The following is a 12,472-nucleotide window of genomic DNA, read 5'->3' as shown; positions in this document are numbered from 1 at the left end:
CTCAGTCTTTGCTTGTTTTTGCTGGTTTGTTTGTTTTTGTGACAGAATCCTGTTCTGTTGCCCAGGCTGGAGTGCAGTGGTGTGATCCCAGCTCACTGCAACCTCCACCTCCTGAGTTCAAGTGATTCTCCTGCCTCAGCCTCCCGAGAAGCTGGGATTACGGGCATGTGCCACCACGTCTGGCTAATTTTTGTAGTTGTAGTAGAGACGGGGTTTCACCATGTTGGTCAGGCTGGTCCTGAACTCTTGACCTCAAGTGATCCTCCCGCCTCAGCCTCCCAAAGTGCTGACATTACAGGCATGAGCCACCAAGCAGGGACTTTGCATGTTTTTTGTGACTCTGACACTCATGAAGATTTCAGACCAATGTATTTTGTAGAATGTTTCTCCATTGGGACTTCTCTGGTGTTTTCTTTCTTTTTTTTTTTTTTTAATTTGTTTTTAAAGACAGGGTTTCACCATGTTGGTCAGGCTGCTCATGAACTCCTGACCTCAGGTGATTTGCCCGCCTTGGCCTGCAAAGTGCTTGGATTACAGGCGTGAGCCACCATGCCCAGCCTGGTGTTTTCTAATATTAGATTAAGGGTTTGCATCTGGGGCTGGCTACCTGGTTAGCACAGTGTGTTTTTGAGTTTTGCAGAAATGAAACTGCTGTACGTGTCCTTCCTCCATCGCCCCAAACACGACTGCAGCTTAGCATGCACTTGCTTCTGCTGGGTCCTGTCCACGTGTTTGCTGGTTTTAGATGCAGCTCCTCTCCTTGTAAATATGAGGTAACTGAGACTTGGGGAGAGCAAAGATTTATTTACGCAAGGTCACATGCTAATCTGAGGAGGAACCAGGGCTCAGCGACTCTGAGTGGTTGCCCCTGAAGGGACCTGGCTGGGCCCTGCTAAGGTCAGAACAGGTGGGGTTTTGAGAGAATTTGAGAGAAACAAGCTCATGGGTCCATCAGTCCCGGCTTCTACCACCTCCCCAGAGCCAGCCCATAAGGTAAACATCTTAAGAATTCAAAAGAATCAGAAAAAGATTTGGCTGCAATAGAATATTGTGACTAATAGAAGAAACAGTAACTAGCATTATCCATAAAGGATTGATAGAACCAATAAAATGGTAGTTTAAGAATCAGAATTAGTCTGGGTGAGGTGACTCATACCTCTAATCCCAGCACTTTGGGAGGCTGGGGTGGGTGGATCACCTGAGGTCAGGAGTTCGAGACCAACCTGGCCAACATGGCGAAACCCTGTGTCTACTAAAAATACAAAAATTATCTGGGTGTGATGGTAGGTGCCTGTAATCCCAACTACTTGGGAGGCTGAGGCAGGAGAATCGCTCAAACCCAGGAGGTGGAGGTTGCAGTGAGCTGAGATCGTGCCACGGCACTCCAGTCTGGGCGACAGAATGAGAGACCCTATCCCCCCAAAAAAAACAAAAACAAAGAGAACCAGAATTAGGTTACTGAAAAGTTACAATTATAAACAGTTAAGTAAACAAAATAAAGGAGGATATGGAGGACTACAGTTAAAAAGAAATAGGAAATAAAACAATAAATTAAAGGCCAACCCCACCCCAGAAGCTTAGGAATTTTAATAGGAAGATAAAACAGAATTAAGGGGGAAAAAAGATTTGGCGTCAAGAATTAAAGCCAAAAGCACTGAATTTTAATAATGGTGATTATGATCAAGCTAACGCACAAAGGGAGAACATTTAAACGGTGATTAAAATAGCAACTAAGAAGGAAGGTAAAAGGGCAAAGTGAGGAAGATTGAAAATTAAAAGGATAATAAGATAAACTAGAATAACCAAAATAAGGCCAAATAACTCTATATGGGGAATTTAACAAGAGAGATTTCAAACTAAAGATGTAATTACAAGCAGAGGAAATCCATGCTTCAAGCTCAGGCCCCCGAAGCCTGCTGTTGCTGTTATTATTACTGTTACTGCTAATTATTATTATTCTTTTGAGACAGAGTCTCACTCTGTCGCCCAGGCTGGGGTGCAGTGGTGCAATCTCGGCTCACTGCAACCTCTGCCTCCTGGGTTCAAAAGATTCTCTTGCCTCAGCCTCCCGAGTAGCTGGGACTACAGGCACCCGCCGCCACGCCAGGCTAATTTTTGTATTTTTTGTGGAGATGGAGTTTCGCCATGTTAGCAAGGCTGGTCTTGAACTCCTGAGCTCAGGTGATCTGCCCGCCTCAGCCTCCCAAAGTGCTGGGATAATAGGTGCGAGCCACCATGCCTGGCCCAATTATTATTAACATTAATGTTAAATGTGAAAGAAAGTCCCAGAGACTGTCCATACGATCCCATCAGATCTGAGTCACTTGCAAGTTCCTGCACCTGTCTGGTCACCTCTGGGTATGGGCCTTTGCCCAGCAGGGGAGGGAGAGCTGGGGATGTGTCCTTGTCCAGTGTCACACTGAGAGCCACCTGCCCTGCAGCCCAATAACCAAGGCCAGTGGAGAGGTGTAGGATATGCCCCTTCAACTTCTCGAAGGGGAAAACATTTAGAGCTGCTGAAAATAAGATCGAGCTGTCAAAAGTATGTGAAATTAGCCACATAAACTGTGAAGCATAAGTCACAGTTATATTTGTTCTGAGACGGTGTAAAAATAGAAGCAGTTTCACAGATAGAAAATCCAAACCTCTCTCCAGTCACCGTGTCCAAGTGGCCTGAGATCCTTCTGATGCTCTAGTGTCCTTTGTTTATGCTCTGCAGAACTACGAGGCCAGTGCTGCGGCCTCAGCTAGCACCCAGGCGAGGGATGCCAGAGAGGAGATTAATTTATGATGCTCCGTTTGTATCTTTATTGCTGAGGGCACTTGGTCTCCTATATTACTAGGGGAGGTGGAAACATGGGTTATCACCAAAAGGCAGCCAGGCAGGCAAGACCCTCCGAGTTAGAGGTGGGTATTTCTGCCAGAGCTGCATGGAGTGTTCATCTATTCTGGCGACATTGTGACCTCTTTGCAAGAGCCTTGGTCTGCACAGTCCCAGGATTTTTCTGGACCAGTCTGCACAGGTGTGTCTTCAAGAGGTCAGTAGTCGAGCTACATCTCAGCCTCTGCCCTGGAGTCTGCGTGCATGCGTTCATGCGTTCATGCATTCATCAATCGTTTGCAGGTACTGAGACCCTCTGATGTGTTGCACTGTGCCAATTGCTCAGGAAGGAACAAAACTTGGCATGGTCCTACCTTTGAGGAGCGTATAGTCAATGCCACCTGGGCCACCATGGTCAGTAGTAAGAGCTGACGGTTCTGCCAACCTCCCAGAAAAGGAAATCAAAACTGGGTGGGTAAGACTGGTCTTTATACTCAAGCTCTTGTATTTTAAAAAACAAGCTTAAAAAATTTAATAAAAATTTAAGTTTTCATTATGGAAAATTTCAAACATATACTGAAGTAGACAGAAAAGTGTAACGAGCTCCCCCAGTGCTCATCACCCAGCTTCCAGTTCTCATCTCCACCTCCCACCCACTCCTTCCCCTGGATTATTTTTGAAGCAAATCTCAGACATCATATTACTTCATCCAAAATATTTCAGACTGTATTTCTAAAAGATATGGAGAGTTAAATAGAGGTTAAAAATAACTACAATAGCATTAGCATGCCTAAAGAGATTCTCGATAATTTCTTCACATGATCAAATATTGGCTCAAACACCCCTCCCAACCATGTGTGTGAAAAAGGATTCAGATACGGTCTGTATAATGCAATCGGTTGATATTTCTTCAGTCTCTTGTTTTTCTCGTTTTTTCCTTGATACATTGGGGCATTCATCCTGTGTGGATTTTATGATCGTGCCTGCACGGTGCTGTTTAACCTGTTCCTCTCTCTCCTGTGTTTCCTGTCAGTTCCTAGTTAGATCTGGAGGCTTGATTAGAGTCAGGCTGCCTTTCTTTAGCTCTTGTATTACTCAGTGTGTGTCCCCGGGTATAGACACTCACAGTAACAACCCAAACCAGCCTCCAAAAAAACCTGACAAACTGCTCCAGGCTTACCGAACATGCAACTTGTACATTTTCATAGAAATACATACAAGGACTAGTGTGGAAGCTGGACCTTGCCCAGCATCAGCACTCAAAGACTCACCATGCCCTGCATGAGCTGCTGGTGGCAATGGACGATTCTATAACAATGGCCATGCTGGGCGCGGTGACTCAAGCCTGTAATCCCAGCACTTTGGGAGGCCGAGGCGGGTGGATCACGAGGTCAAGAGATCGAGACCATCCTGGTCAACATGGTGAAACCCTGTCTCTACTAAAAATACAAAAAATTAGCTGGGCATGGTGGTGCGTGCCTGTAATCCCAGCTACTCAGGAGGCTGAGGCAGGAGAATTGCCTGAACCCAGGAGGTGGAGGTTGCGGTGAGCCGAGATCGCGCCATTGCACTCCAGCCTAGGTAACATAAGTGAAACTCCGTCTCAAAAAAAAAAAAAAAAAAAAAAAAGGCCATTTTTTAGGTGAATCCATAGATGATAGTCACAATGTTTAACAACCAGGTATGGCACCAACCAGCTAGAACAGAGCTGTTAACACTTAGTGGGGCTGTCCCGGGCTGTCCCTGCTGAGTGTTGGCTTTGGAGGTGACTCCTGTGTTTAATGCAGCCTGACCATTCTTGGAGCAATGTGCTCCTGCGGTTCCCTCAGGCCATCGCCAGGAAAAGAGGAAACCCAGTGAGCTAATGTTTCCACAAGGCTGATGCTTGCTTAGTTTATGCAGAAAAATTGCCCCATGTATTTTAGATGTAGCTTAATTTTGTATACTAAATATCAACTTATAAAAGCACATATTAGAGTTTATTCTTATACATATATTTAGCGGTGTGGCACTTTTGTGATATGAAATGATTTCTGGGACTAGAATCCTGATTTGTGACCTTGTACCTATATGAATAAGGTCCCAGCACAACATCTGAACTTGAGAGGACCCCAAGGGACCGATTCAGTGATGTACTAGGGGTTTGCCCCCTGTGGGCAGGTTAATAGGAACACCCTCCTTCTCACAGCTGTGATTTCCCTGGCCATACCTCACAGGCAGCCTGGAAAGGGGAGGTCATGGGTGTGGAGTCAGAGCCCCTGGGTTCACGGTCTGGCTGTGTCACTAGGTAGCTGTGCAACCTTAGACGAGGCACCAAATTGTGTTGAGTCTAGGCCCGGAGCAGTGGCTTATGCCTGTAATCCCAGCATTTTGGGAGGCCGAGGTGGGTGGATCACCTAAGGTCGGGAGTTTGAGACCAGCCTGGCCAACTTGGTGAAGCCCCGTCTCACTAAAAACACAAAATTAGCTGGGTGTGGTGGCACATGCCTGGCTGTAATCCCAGCTACTTGGGAGGCTGAGGCAAGAGAATCCCTTCAATCTGGGAGACAGAGGTTGCAGTGAGCTGAAATCACATCATCACACTCCAACCTGGGCAACAAGAGCGAAACTTCATCTCAAAAAACATGTGGGGATAGTGGTGAGAGAATGTAATAAGACAGTGAGTGTAAAGGCACTTGCTGTATGTGCGTTGGCTGCCTGTGCCCCTTTTTACAAAACGTCTTTCTACAGTGATTATGCTTCCTCCTGCTGTGCTGCCCAGCTCACCACGACTCACTGCTGGCTGGTGTACTGAAGAGGACTTGCAAAGCAGCCTTGGATGAACTGAGGATGGGCACTGATTACCAAGAACACCCCATGTCCCAGGTCAGCACCACCCCACAGCTTGAAAACTGAAGGACTGGTTCTTGGGTCCATTCCGGGCTTCTGAAGACTCTAAGTCTTTAATCTACTGCCTCTTGTCCCTGCTGTTCTTACCTCCATTCTCTGCTGCGTACCTCACCCAAGCCCCTTTCGGCATTCTCTTGCGTGTGAGACCCAACTCTAACTACACTATACATGTTTGGGCTTGCCTGGCACACCTTCACATATTTAAAAATTCTCCCAAGCACAGCTCCCACTGATGAGGTGGGAATGGCCCCATAATCGTGCCCCCTGCCCTTTTAGCTGTTTGACCCAGAGATAAACACCTGACCCAAGGATGGTCAACGAGATTATTTCCCTTAGAAATTCCTTTTTTCTAAGAGACACAAAAAAGAGTCCCCATTGGCTTTGTGGCCAGCTGAGATGAAAGGTCACTGTGACAATGGCTGCCGTTCGCATCAAGTCCAAGCTGAAAAGCAGAGAAGCAGGGTAACTGAGCACTCCTCAGAGAGAAACAGGGAGGAGTGAGCCTCATGGCCCATGAGAAAAGGATAAAGGGCTTGTAGTTTCGGATGGCTTCTTCATTCTCGTAAAGATGGAAACATGGGCTTCATCTCTTCTACCTGGAGTCTCTGGGATTCCAGCATCTTTACAATATTCCTCTTCCACTTGAGCAAATTTGAGTAGGCTTTGATCTTTGTCATCAAAGCAGCCTTGGCCAGGAAATAAGACAAGGATGCTTACTGTCACCACTTCTATTCAGCATTATGGCTGAAGTCCTTGCCAATGCAGTAAGCCAAGAGAAACACATAGAAGGCATGACAATTGAAAAGAAAGAAATGTGGTTGGGCGCAGCGGCTCACGCCTATAATCCCAGAACTTTGGGAGGCTGAGGTGGGTGGATCACTTGAGGTCAGGAGTTCAATACCAGCCTGGTCAACATGGTGAAACCCTGTCTCGACTAAAAATACAATAGCAACAACAATAACAACAAAAATTAGCCAGGTGTGGTGGTGGGCACCTATAATCCCAGCTACTTGGGAGGCTGAGGAAGGAGAATCACTTGAACCCGGGAGGCGGAGGTTGCAGTGAGCGGAGATGGCCCCACAGCACCCCAGCTTGGGTAAGAGAGTGAGACTCTATCTCAAAAAGAACGAATAAGTGAATTTATTAAGATCACAGGATACTAGGTGAACATGCAAAAATTAATTTTATTTTTACATACTACCAAGAAATGATTGAAAAATGAAATTAGAAAACACTGGCATTTAAAATAGGATAAAAAACATGAAATACCTAGGAACAAGTTTATTTAAAATATGTGTAAAACCTTTACATTAAAAACTACAAATCATTGCTAGATTAATTTTAAAAATATCTAAACAAATGAAAGATTAGGATGTGTTCATAGTTTGAACAATTTGAGTTGCCAAGATTCAAGTGTCAATGATCCCGTAATTAAAAAAAAATTGACAAAAATTTTATATATTGCATACAATATGTTGTTTTGAAATATATATATACCTTGTGGAATGACTAAATCAAGCTAGTTAACATACGGATTAAACCCGACATTTATCTGTAGAGACAATGAAATTTCAACTGAAATTCTAGCAGACTTTTTTTGGTAGAAATTGACAAACTGATTCCAAAATTTGTATGGAAATGCAAAAGATTTGAAATAGGACTATATTTAAAAAGAACAAAGTAGGAGAGCTTACAATACCAGATTTTAAGATTAAGCATAAAGCAACAGCGTTTAAGACACTGTGGTAGTGGCATAAAAAAGCTCAGAAATAGACCCATGCGTCTGCAGTCATTAGACTTTTGAAAAAAAGTAGCAATGCAATTCATTGAGGGAACAGAAGACTTTCTCAATAAACAGTGCTAGAGCAACTAGAGATCTATATGGACTACAGACCCAAATGTGAAAGTGAAGAGTCTAAAACTTCTGTAAGAAAACGTAGCAGAGTATCTTTATGACTTTGAGATAGTCAAATATTTCTCAGGATAGAAAAGGACAAACAAAAAAATTGCTGACTTAGTCTTCATCAAAATTAAAAACTTCTGCGCATTAAAAGACGAGAAACTGGGCCAGGTGTGGTGGCTCACGTCTGTAATTCCAGCGCTTTGGGAGGTCGAGGCACGCAGATTACTTGAGGTCAGGAGTTCGAGACCAGTGTGGCCAATATGGTGAAACACCCATCCCACTAAAAATACAAAAATTAGCCGAGCATAGTGATGGGCGCCTATAATCCCAGCTACTTGGGAGGCAGGAGAATCACTTGAACCTGGGAGGCGGAAGTTGCAGCGAGCTGAGATTGCGCCACTGCACTCTGGCCTGGGCAACAGAATGAGACTCTGTCTCAAAAAAAAAAAAAAAAGAACAATCCGGTACACATATATTGATGAATTTCAAAAATATTACCTTGAGCAATGGAAGTCAGACACCGTAGAGTACACACTCTGTGATCCCATTTATATGAAGTTCAAGAACTAGTCTGATGGTGATAGAAGTTAGAAGATGGTTATGTCTGAGCGTTGGATATTGACTTGAAAAAGGGCCCTGAGGGGCCCTCTTGGGGCAATGGAAATGTTCTCTATCTTGGTCCAGTTGATGGTCAGAGAGTTGTAGTACTTGTGTAAAAGTTCATCAAGCTGTAGACCCAAGATCTGAGCATTATATTGTAATGTAAGATGACCTTCGATAAAGCATGAGTTAAATCACCTTTATGAAAACACTAACGACACCGACAATTACAAAAAAAAAAAAAACAGGGAGATAAAATATTTGGGGCTTTTCCGAGCTAAGAGCTGTCGCCTCTCTTTAATTGTTACCAGTCTTTGAGCCACGTGGGGGTTTTTATTGCTGCTGTTGCTGTTGGTGTTTTTCCTCTGCTAAATTTAGATCACGAAACCTGCCTTTCTATGCACAAATCGAGCTTGCAGACAGAGAGTGATTGCCCTGTATGAGAGCAAAATGGACTTCAACAGGAATGGATAAAAACATCTGGAAGGTGACTGTGGAAACTGAACAAGAGATGCTGAGTCAGCCGCAACACTTTGCATGAGAGACTCCCTATAAGAAGACAGTGACACAGGGATGTGGGCAAGAGCAGGGATTCAGTTATGCGAGTGACAGACCTGGCTCAGAATGCTGTGGGGCGAGTCAAACTGGGAGCAAACAAGACAGAGAATGAGTGAGGACCCCAGGCGTCTCACATCAGGCAAGCGGAGATGGCGGGGCTCATCCACGGTCCATGTAGCGAGCCCAGGAGAAATACCTATTTTGGACTTGACCTTTAAAAGCAGTAACTCAAAGCCCTCAGAACCTGACAGCCCATCTGAGGCTTTTGTCTAGAAAATGTCCCCACAGCAGGTGCACGATGACTTGCCTCGCCATGGAGATCCAGCTCAGAGAATGTAATAGCAACGCATGGCACAGTGGAGCTGGCGGGTCCTGCTTTGGAGGCAGTCAACATCAATGTGCTCGCCAAAGCCACTGTGTTCACTAAGCCACAAGACAGGAGGGGGCGCAGGTTCATGGGTAAGCTGGACTTGGTGGGGTACAAACAGGAAGGCGCTCACTTCTTCCTCTAGATTCCCCACTTCGGCCAGCTCTGTAGATTGGCACCACCTGCCTGGGCCTTCTATGAAACCTCAGGCAGGACACGTGCAAAGCTTTGCCAGCCACTTGCAAGTTATGACCAAATGGTCTCTTCTGCTGGGTATTAAAGAGAGTAGTCCAAAGCGATTTTCTGCTTCTCCCTCTCCAGGTGCAGACCCTACCACAACCAAAGCCCCTACCTCTTGCTCCATCTTCTCCCCACCCCATAGCTGCTGTTTGGGCTCCTTAGAGATACCTCCCGGGAGGTCTCTGACTTCAATTCCTTGGCATGTGCAGAGCTCTTAGGCCGGGACTCCAGCAGGAAGTGCTCTTGTGTAGGCTCCTTTTCAAATCAATTAACAGCTGGCTGTCTTCCTCAAGACCCAGGCTTGGCTCTGAGAAGTCACACACTTCTGCCTTGCCTTTGGTATAGATGCTTCCCCCATCCCTGCCCAGCCCTGGCCCTCCTCCCCTTGCAGGCTGCTTCAGCCAGTTCAGCTCTAGATGCTTTCAAGTGTGAGCCAGGGTCCTGTCCCCCAGATTCCAGAGATTTCCAGGTGGATTCCTTGAAGTCCTCCTCATTTGACTTAAGGGGAAAGGATCCCATGGGGAAGGGTAGGAAATTCACAGCACCCTGACAACTCCCCCCAGACAAAACCCAGTAGCCAGACCTGACACTCTCCCTTTCATCTAGTGTTAAAATGCAGATGGATTTGTGTTAAGGCATTTTTATATACCACTTGGCTGGTAGCCACTGCCCTGAGGCCTCTTCTCTCCCCACTCCCAGGACCCCTTCTTGGCCCCTTGGACTCTTGCTCTGGCCTTGGGTCCTGGTTGTCAGTTACTTTTACTCTCAGTCCTTTTGATACCCTCCAAGGCTGGGGAGCTAAGGTGGCGTCACTGTCTCTGCTGTGTCCCATGGCTCTTGGGGCTTAAGGCACATCAGAGACAGCAGGAAATGACTGCCCGTTGGTATAGTTCGTGTTTCTGTCCCCACCCAAATCCCATGTTGAAATGTAATCCCCAGTGCTTGAGGTGGGGCCTGGTGGGAAGTGTTTGGATCAGGGGGTGGATCCCTCATGTCTTTGCGCTGTTTAAAAGTGTGTGGCACCTCTCACCCTACTCCCTTGCTCCTGCCACGCAAGACACCTGCTCTCCTTTTGCCATCCACCATGACTGGAAGCTTCCTGCTGCCTCCCCAGAAGCAGATGCTGCCATATTTCCTGTATAGCCTGCAGAGCTGTGAGCCAGTCAAACCTCTTTTCTTTATTATTATTATTATTAGTGAGACAGAGTCTCACTCTGTCGCCCGGGCTGGAGGGCAGTGGCATCATCTCAGCTCACTGAAACCTCTGCCTTCTGGATTCAAGCAGTTCTCGTGCCTTAGCCTCCCAAGTAGCTGTTTTTACAAGTGTATTCTACCATGTCTGGCTAATTTTTGTATTTTTAGTAGAGACGGGGTTTTGCCATATTGGCCAGGCTGGTCTTGAACTCCTGACCTCATGCAATCCTCCCGCCTCTTCCTCCCAAAGTGCAAGCCTCTTTTCTTAGAAATTACCCAGCTTCAGGTATTTCTTTACAGCAATGCAAGAACAGCCTAATACACTCATAATATCCAATTACATGCAAGTAAAATGGGTGTGTGTGTATGTGTGTGTGTATGTGTGTGTATATGTGTGTGTGTGTGTGTGTGTGTGTGTGTGTGTGTGTGTGTATGTGTCCAATGATCAATGGGCAAAGCAACCTCAGGAAGGAAACATTGCCTCCCCATCTTGTCCTGGGATTCTGGTGAGTTGCCTGGTTCCCAATTCCCCAGTGCAGATATAGGGATATGGTTTCCCTGTAGCCATCCAAGGATTTGCACAGATTGTGAAGCTTCTAGGAATTTAGCTTAAAGAAACAACGAGGGCTGGCCATTAGGTTTTGCCACAATGATACTTATCATAGTGTGACTTATAAAACAGCAAAAATTTGAAACTGCCTTGGGTCAGAGCTTGCTTGTGCCTCCCGTTTATCCACTCTCCCCTTCTTCCTCATTGATGGAACCCATTTACTGAGGACAGAAACAGATCTGGCTTTTTTTTTTTTTTTTTTTTTTCCTGAGATGAGGTTTTGCTCTTGTTGCCCAGGCTGGAGTGCAATGGCGCAATCTCAGCTCACTGCAAACTCTGCCTCCTGGGTTCAAGCGATTCTCCTGCCTCAGCCTCCAGAGTAGCTGGGATTACAGACATGTGCCACCACACCTGGCTAATTTTGTATTTTTAGTAGAGATGGAGTTTCTCCACATTGGTCAGGCTGGTCTCAAACTCCCAACCTCAGGTGATCTGCCTGTCTCGCCTCCCAAAGTGCTGGGATTACAGGCATGAGCCACCATGCTCGGCCCAGACCTGGCTTTTATTTTATTTTATTTATTGAGATGGAGTCTCACTCTGTCCCCCAGGCTGGAGTGCAATGGTGAGCTTGGCTTACTGCAACCTCCACCTTCTAGATTCAAGGAATTCTCCTGCCTCAGCCTCTCAAGTAGCTGGGATTACAGGTATGTGCCACCACACCCGGCTAATTTTTGTATTTTTTAGTAGAGATGGGGTTTCACCATGTTGGATAGGCTAGTCTTGAACTCCTGACCCCAAGTGATCCACCTGTCTCAGCCTTCTAACGTGCTGGATTATAGGCATAAGCCACCATGCCCGGCCCAGACCTGGCTTTTAAATGACACACCCATTTCCCGGCCTCCCTTGCTGGTGGAGGTGGCCATGTGATCCAGTTTTGGCCAATAAGATATCGCAGCAATGGCTGGGTGGACTTCAGGCAATCTCCTTAAGAGCAGGGCAGACCTGGCTGCCGCTGTGCCCTTCCCCTGCTGGCTTTTCTCTTTCCCCCCACCTGAACGGTGGCTGTGATGGCTGCTCTGGCAGTCACCTTGACAGATGACAGATTAGAAAGCTAGAAGGAGCCTGGATCCATGCAGGCATGAAGGAGCTGGGGTCGTGACCCCCCAGGTTTCTCTCACACAAGAGCCAAATAGATCTCTGCCCTGTTAAGCTGTGCTCTTCTTTAAAATAAGCAGCTGAATTCAGTACTGACTGATACAATACCCCAAACCCAACAATAGGAGCACAATTAATAAATCACAGTCCAGTCATAAGAGAATATTTTATAGTAAGAGCTTATTTTATGAAAAG

The sequence above is a fragment of the Sapajus apella genome, unplaced genomic scaffold (assembly GCF_009761245.1).
Source record: "Sapajus apella isolate SASKATOON/1434 unplaced genomic scaffold, GSC_monkey_1.0 scaffold10, whole genome shotgun sequence".
Lineage (NCBI taxonomy): Eukaryota > Metazoa > Chordata > Mammalia > Primates > Cebidae > Sapajus > Sapajus apella.
The sequence above is the reverse complement of the archived record's forward strand: the minus strand, read 5'-3'. Positions refer to the sequence as shown.